A 9,267-nucleotide genomic window follows, 5' to 3' on the forward strand; every position below is an offset into this window, starting at 1 on the left:
CCAGGACAACCTACACTGGTATAACTGGCGCTATATAACTAATTCAATGCATCTGAGAGAGTGTGGTTATGGAGTCTTGGTCACTGTTAAAGGGTGCTAGTGAGAGAATCCGTGGTGGGGGTGGTCATTGGGGGGCGCCAACAAACATTGTTGCACAGGGCGCCACCAGCACTAAGGACGGCACTGCCTCCGTGTGCACAGCACATGGCTGACGAGTAACACAAGACTCGGGGGCAGGGAGTTTCAGAACTGCTGAAATGAAATCAAATACAAAAACTGTACACAGTCAAGAATACCTTTGAAACTAGAGGCACAAATATGAGACACACTATAACCTCTGGGGCTGTAAACACAAAGTTGGGCACAAAGGGCCTCATGTAGGTAGCATACCAGTTACCACTTCTTAAATACCGAACGTTACCGAATCGGTATTTAAGAAGTGGTAACTCGTATGTAGGTAAAGTGTCGGTAATTTTTACCGATTCGTTAAAATTCGGTAATTACCGAATCGGTATTTACCGATTCGGTAATGAGGCATACCTTCCCATTGATGGGAAGGTATGCCTCATTACCGAATCGGTAAATACCGATTCGGTAATGGGGGGAACACATGCAAGGGTGGCAGGGTGTCACATTGACACCCTGTTGCACCCCTGATTCGGCCATGTGTGCACATGTGGCACACATACATGCCCTAAGGGCATGTATGTCTGCCACATTGCACACTGCTAAGCGCTTAAAAATGCTTACACACATCCATTAATTATTTACCACCAACTATTAGTTGGTGGTAAATACCGACTCCTAAAAACACCCACACACTCCCCCTACATCTCATTTCTGTATTCGGAATTTACCGAATCGGTAAAATTACCGATTCGGTAATTTTACCGATTCGGTAAATTACCGAATACAGAAATGAGCCCCCTACATACCAAAAGCCAAAATACCGGTCGGTAACGGTATAATTACCGAAAATCGGCCGTTACCGACCGGTATTTGGCGACCTACATGAGGCCCAAACTGAGGGGGCTGAGACATGACTGGGTTCATATTTTTATCAAGGGCAACAACTATCACCGGAGAACTGCATATCCCTAGGGTTAATGCTAGGGAATGGGTTACACAGTAACCAGGGTGGGGGCAAACCATGCGCGATCATGACACATGGTTAGCCTACGTCAACTGGGAACTTCAAATCTCTTTAATTCTCCTGATAAAGTTGATAATTACTCCAAGACTCAGGTTTAAAATGTATTGTATAGATATACCTATAATCTGATGCCGTTTGTACAACAGTTTGGGTGGAACCATACCCAATGTGGATAGACAATCCTGAATATAGATTTTATCTTACCTGTTTTAGACTATGCACAGTGCACTTATTGGTAGCCTTCCCACAGCAGGGTTCTTGGTTCTCCTCCCTGCCGTGTTGTCTCTGTGACAATACGTCACAACAATCTACCACATATTTTAGTTTTTTTTGTAATCGTTATAGTCTACCGAGACCACAATTCCTGTGGTCAGTTTTGTTCACTAACTGTATGAAGTCCTGCAGGCTAGGTTTGTAATTTTTACAGTGCATAGAATTGCATTCCACTTGCCACGCAGTCATCAGCTACATCCGATGGGCTTTAAGAATCAGCAAAACGTATGCCACCTAGGGTTACTTACAATATTGTCAAGTTGGTGATTCTTGCTTTTTCATCAGGATGGACTATTATGTTAAGGCCTACTTGTCCTTTTTATTGCCCATAATTCGACATTTACAGCAACCAATGCCTTTTAAAGATGTAATAACGAAATCTAGAAACTGGTTCATGGCAGAACTAATCTTTGTATTCATGCTTGTTTTTAATTGATTAAATGTTCTTTTATGGCAACTGCCGAATAAAGTTTTGACTGACTGACTGACTAAGGAGTACATTGTAGTGAGGAAAGTTGAAAGATGTTCCGTCTGTACTTTTCTTCCTAAATCAGCTGGAGAGAGGGTTAGCTACGTATAGCTGGAGTTTTCTTATTCTTTATCCTGCAATCTTTATAGCTATATTTAATCACAGGAATTTCTCCCTATCTAACTGACTTTAATATGAGAACCTATTTATTAATGAAGATAACAGGGAAATAAATTATGCATTTTTTTTAAGGGATGGTACAAATCACGGCTGAAGCTAAATATTGATGTTGTTTATTCATACATAAGCATGATTTCATTATGGAATATAATGAGAAAGGTATAAAAGGTGTAATAACTCGAGGCAAACAACTCGCTCGACCAATCCCAGTCCAGATTTCGAGCCAACCACAGCACCGAGACTGCCCTCATCGCGGCCACCGACAAAATCAGGACCCTGATGGAAATCGGAGAAACAACCGCCCTCATCCTCCTGGACCTCTCGGCAGCCTTCGACACCGTATGCCACCGCACCCTAATAACTCGCCTCTCCAACACTGGGATCCAAGGAAAGGCCCTGGACTGAATCACCTCATTCCTCTCCGACAGAACACAGAGAGTCCGCCTTCCTCCCTTCCGCTCAGAGACCTCCAAGATCATCTGCGGCGTACCCCAAGGCTCCTCGCTCAGCCCAACCCTCTTCAATATCTACATGAGCCCCCTCGCCGCCATCGCACGCAAACACAACATCAACATCATCTCCTACGCCGACGATACCCAGCTGATACTCTCCCTCACCAAAGACCCAGCCGCCGCCAAAACTAACCTCCAGGAAGGAATGAAAGACGTCACAGAATGGATGAAGCTCAGCCGCCTGAAGCTGAACTCAGACAAGACGGAGGTCCCCATCCTCGGACAATCCCCATCCGCCTGGGACGACTCCTGGTGGCCCTCAGCACTGGGCTCCGCGCTGACACCCTCGGACCACGCACGCAACTTGGGATTCATCCTGGACTCCTCCCTCACGATGACCAAGCAAGTCAACGCCGCCTCGTCCTCTTGCTTCAACACCCTGCGCATGCTCTGGAAAATCTTCAGGTGGATCTCCACCGAAACCAGGAAGACCGTCACCCAGGCCCTCGTCACCAGCTGACTGGACTACGGAAACGCCCTTTACGCAGGAACCACTGCCAAACTTCAAAAACGACTACAACGCATACAGAACGCCTCCGCACGACTCATCCTCAACATCCCTCGCCACAGCCACATATCCGCCCACCTGAGAAACTTGCACTGGCTCCCCGTCAGCAAGAGGATCACGTTCAGGCTCCTCACCCACGCACACAAAGCGCTCCATGACATGGGCCCGAATACCTCAACAACCGCCTCTCGTTCTACGATCCCACCCGCCAGCTCCGCTCCGCCAGCCTCGCCCTCGCTACCGTCCCACGGATTTGCAGAACCACCGCCGGAGGAAGATCGTTCTACTACCTGGCAGCCAAGACATGGAACTCCCTCCCCGCACACCTACGAATGACCCAGGACCATCTCACCTTCAGGAAACACCTCAAGACCTGGCTCTTCAAGCAGTAGCAGCACCCCTCCTCCCCCTTCCAGCGCCTTGAGACCCTCACGGGTGAGTAGCACGCTCTATAAATGCTTTGATTGATTGATTGATTGATTGATTGCTAGCTGTGCAGTGGATGTTATGCCAGAATGCAAGCTGAGGTAAGACTAGGGGCTTGAACTAGATCTTGGCGGATAGGATACTCCATCACAAACGGGACGGATATCCCATCTACCGTATTGGAATAGTTAATAGATTGATAAGTGGTATATTTCTATAGGTGAATCGGCGCCGCTAAGGAGAATATCACTAAATAATATACTAAAGCAAGCCTCCTCAAAATCTTTGTGGCCTAGACCAGCAAAAGAAATAAACATATAACAATCCCCAGCACAAGTCTAATGGTGTCGCAAATTTATAATTAAAGCACAGAGTAGGCAAAAGTTTCTTCAAAACACATATATATTCTCTTGTTTTATTCCTGGTACCGTTTTATTCCCGGTACAATACTAGGATTACCACGGAGAGCGACGTTGACACTTGAACACGAAGGCACCGCATACTCACGATCTGGTGCCTTTGGAAACATTTTATATCTGGGGTTTCAGGACCCTTGTGGGACGGAAGTATAACCACAAATTATAGGTTCTTCATTCGAAAGACAGAGCCTTCAAAAAGTCGCGGGATACTGCCCACAGAGCGACGAAACACGTGTCGGCTGCTACTGTCTGAAGACATACAGAAATAAAACAAGAGAATCTATATGTGTTTTGAAGAAACTTTTGCCTACTCTGTGCTTTTATTATAATTTTGCGACACCTTTAGACGTGTGCTGGGGATTGTTGTATGTTTACAGTATTAGAAGTGTATTATATGCTATGGCACTTGTAATACGGCGAAGGGGATATCCGTCACGTTTGTGATGGAGTATTCCATCCACCAAGATCGTAATCAGGCCCTTAGTCTTACCTCAGCCTGCATTCTGGCATAACATCCAGTGCACAACAAGCACTAAACACATGCTCTGTCAGGCATCAGGCCCTACATTTGATCAAGAGGAAAATGTGTTGTGTAATGAAGAGTGATATGTTGTGTGTGTAAGAGTGAGCAGGAACAGCTGCTGTGAAATACAGAGATGAAGATCCCTGTCTTGCTTTTAGCCTGTAACCTGAAAGTTGACTGATACATAAGCTGTTTTCCATATAACAGAGTTTAATTGATTCCTTACTGAATAACTCCATCCCTGAAGCTACAACATGCAACATGTATCTAAAAAGTATTCTCTGTAAAACCCTATAACCAAGAACTAGGTATGGGACAAATGTAGAGCACTACAAGTGTCAGCATTCACTTAGGAGCGTAGTACAGGCCTCTATAAGAAGGCCCCTAATCCTTCAGGGGTCACCCAACTCTTCAGGGGGGGCACATTTCGCACTAAGGTCAACAAATATGTGTGAGACATGGGAGACTCGGACCTCTCTTCACATTCTGCATTGGGGCCTGATTGTTCACATTAAACCACTGCATTCACTGTGTATGTCCACGCGTTTGATTATGTAATTCATTGAGTATGACTCACAAGGCCAGGTATTTATACATGACATTATGGTTGGGCTTTCTGCTGTTCTTGAAGATCACAGGCACCTGGTCCAGTACCATCAGATGTGGAACAATCTGTAGACGGTACAAGAAAAGTAAAAGGAGGAGTTACTCTATCATAATGCTGGGTCGGCCCTCTCCTGCCATTACTCAGAGAGAAGCGTATACTCACACTTTTGGCCAAGGGGGTTTTGGAAATGAATGGGGTCTGGTACTTGAGCTTGGATACATTTTCCTCTATCAGATCACGTGGGGGAACTACCTCAAAGAAGTCAAATATCGACTAAGTACTTTTCAGGCATGCAGCAACCCTTTTAAGCATGGGGTAACCCAATTGAGCATGGGGCAACCCACTTGAGCATGGGGTAACCCTATTGAGCATGGGGTAACCCTATTGAGCATGGGGTAACCCTCTTGAGCATGTGTTAACACTGTTGAGCATGGGGTAACCTGGTTGAGCATGGGGTAACCCTGTTGAGCATGGTGTAACGCGGTTGAGCAATGCAACTTTGAGTGTGAAAGCTGAGATATAAGAAATGCTAGAGTCTATTGTTCAAATATGAAAAAATGTTAAAGCTGTCATTTTCTATTGTTCAAGTTGTTCAAAGGATTCATTTCAGTTAGTCATACCCATACAAGTACATATTAAAAACATTTTAAAAGTTATTTAGATATTAGCAATTCATAAAAATACAGAATACACTGCCATGACTTGCTAAGTCAAGAAAACGTGCCTGGAACACTGAGTAAATATAAAAAAAACAGAAAGAGAAAAAACTAGGCATACAAAGATCGTACCAATCAGCAAAAACCTCAGGAGGTGGCAGTCCTGCACCACAGAAGAAGCTGGATGACATGGAAGAAATGGTGGCCACAGTCATCAGTGGAGAGACGGTGGCAGGAGTTGGGGGACCGGACACTGCTCAACTGGACCCGACACAACAGCAAGAGGGTGAGTAACGACCAGGGATGTGGGGACGGGGGGAGAGGGGCACAATGGCATACATGCACAATTAAGTAGAGCACAGTTGTGGACAAATCATGCCCCAGACCACAACTCCCACCAAGAGAACTATGTATCCAAGTATGCAACATTTCGGCACTGTATGATCACAGAAGTCAGAGGCACGCCGCATGTAAGGGATAAGGGGCAGTCAAATGCGAGCTACAGGGGCAACTCCCCCAAAATGCGGTACACACACATCACGTGCACAGCACATCAAACATTGACAACGAAGTGGCACAAACCACAACACGTTCACCATAGAACAGAGGACACAACTGGTGCCGACTGGGTGTAGACACTGGCCAATCACAAGTGGCATTGCAGGGAAATGTGAGTTGATAATGTACAAGTACAGACACACAGCCGTGATTTTGTTGAAATGTCCACAGTCCCTCAGCAAATGGGCAGTCCCACTGAAACAGCCACGAAGTACACAGTCATGATGTCTGTATGTAAACATGTACAATGCAACAACACACATGTGAACACATTGTTAAACTGCATCTCCCTTCACATTGCAGAGGGACAATCACCACCTCCTGCAGAGTAGTCCCAACCTCTCTTCTCTAATGACGAAGAGGCTCACGACACCTTTGACTCCAACGCCCTCCGAGAGTTCATTGACAGTCTCCGCAGCACACCTCCAGGAGCAGGGCAGCCCAGCTGCAACGAGGAGAACCCACCCCCTGCACAGACCACACTGCAGGCAGCACCCACCACCACGGCTGCCTCCCAGGACCCCCACAAAAAAAACATGGCCTTCCAACGCTGTGTGTTGGGATGCCAGGAGCAGCTGGCTGAACAGGTGCAGGTTGGCTTCGACCGCATGGCAGACAAACTAGATGCCATACGTGGGTGTCTAAGTCTCATCAGGGACCACTCACAGCCCCTAACAGACACCGATGGTCCGCTCCATGCTCTCCAATGAACCATGGCTGACATCGCTAGAGTCCTGACTATAAGACAAGAATGACTGTCTAGTCAGAGTGGCTCCAGCGAGCTCGCCCGGGAGTTGGGACTCATGCGGAGGCTCATGGAGAACATGGAGTGGGCCAATGCGGAAGGAGCGGCTGCCATGGCTGCACACCAGCGAGAGGTAGCTGGGTTCCACAATGACCTGAAAACCATCCTCATGGCATTGCTGCCACAAGACCTGGTGCCGATGCATACTGCTGCTACCACTCCATCCACATCTCCGCCTACTGAAGTGTCAGTGCCACACAGTGCATCAGACATTCCACCTCCGGCCCCTGAGGTGTCACTGCCACACAGTGCTGGAGAAAGGCCAGCACCACCCACACGTGAGGCACATGAGACAGCAGAGGACGAAGATGCAGATGAATCTGCCCTCGTGGTCAGAAGGAAGCAGTAGCATCCATCTCCGAATCATGGCCGGTTTCAGCTTGGTTCTGCCCTCTGCATCATCACCTTCCACTGTCCCCCGATACCCTCTGCGACACTCACCTTGGAACTCGACATGGACTGCCATAACCTGTTTGATCGCCAATGACACTGTTATCAGACTGCGGACTGAACTCTTCCACTTCCTTTGGACTGGTCATTCCCTGAATGACTCTGGCTGGCCCTCCACGGACCAACATTTGAAAGTGGGGTTTGCATGGCCCTGTACTGCTCCAGATGCAACACTCCACTGAATGTGCATTAAACATTCCGAATCACACAGATGTGTCGTCTGTATGGTCTTTCAAGTGTAGTAGCATGGATGAATGTGGGGTCAGTGAATTCCTCTTATGTCCATGTGGCTCATATCGTTGGACTTGGGTCACAGGGTGACATATTGTCGATTGTCATCCGGGTGGCGCTGAGGCAACAACAGTGACACACACATTTGTTACTTCCTTGTCCAGCCCCGTAAGGAACCACGCACAGCCCCCGGGGTCATTGTTCCAACCCTTACGCTGGAGTGGCATACGCCAGGCCAGCCCACTACGCTTACGCTCCAGGGGGGGACAACAACACCACATGTGCCAGGACTCCCTTGTAGTGATCTGCTGCTCACAGGTCTAGTTGTCAGCCTGCCATGGCCACTCCCTCACGGCTGGTTTACACCCACACCACACCCATCCAGCACACGCATCACAGCACATGTGACCCTGCCAATAAAAAGGGCCGGGCGCACATGCACGATGCCATTTCCAACCTCTCTCGGGGTGTATCCATGTGGTGTGCATGTAGGCATGTGAGCCCAGGGGCCTGCGACATCACATTCCGCAGGCCCGGTGGGGACATGATGACGTCCGCACCACGATACCCAATCTTAGAGGGTCCATGACTGTGGGGGCACAGACTTGGTGGCACCGGATACACTGCGGCCGGCAATGGCACACCGCCATGGGACGGTGACTTTCGGAGCACTGAGGTAGGGGCACCTTAAGTGCTGAGCGGGTGTGCAGCCTGCGATAATGCTCCGTCCCGGCGGTCCGGATGGCTCAGGTTTTGTGTGCCCTGCTGGACCACACTTTAGGCCTGAGCCATCGGACCCCGTGGGCCTACCACCACGTGGCGTCGCCTCCTGCATCACAGAGTTAGTGGCACCTATGACGCTGAGCGGGTGTGCAACCTGCGATAATGCTGCGATGAGGTCGGTTGCACTGGTATGTCCTCTGCCATGGAGTAATCAAGACCCAGCACCAAATGTGAGACCTGGTGGCCTGAGGAGCGTGGCTGCATGATGGGGAGGGTGCCATGTCTGCGGGCCCCGGGCTTGTGGCGGCACGTGGTGGGCCCTCTTTTCTACACGCCGGCGGTGGAAGGTTAGCAGTGAGGCCTGGGTGCGTAGGGGCGGGCATGCACCGCTGGGCGGCGGGAGGGGCTGGGGTGCATATCCCTGGGTGCGCAGGGGTGGGCATGCACCGCTGGGCAGTGGGAGGGGCTGGGGTGCAGCTGCCTGGCTGCGCAGGAGGTATCAGGCGATGATGTCTTGTGCAATTGTATGGACTTTGCCATTTAGGTATCTGGACTCTGTTTCAGATGGCTGGTCTGTCTCAGATGTGGGGCCTGGTGAACTGCACTACATACTGGCACGTGGTTGGAGACACACCGGTGGCAGCAGGTGGGCAATGTGGCCTGGGTGTGCAGTGTCGGCACTCTCTCTCTCTGTCCCTCTCTTCTTTTCTCTAGCTCTCTCTCCCCCTATCTGTTCGTATATCCCTCTCTTCAATCTATCTCTCGCTCCCCCTC

The sequence above is a fragment of the Triturus cristatus genome, chromosome 6 (genome assembly GCF_964204655.1).
Source record: "Triturus cristatus chromosome 6, aTriCri1.1, whole genome shotgun sequence".
NCBI lineage: Eukaryota > Metazoa > Chordata > Amphibia > Caudata > Salamandridae > Triturus > Triturus cristatus.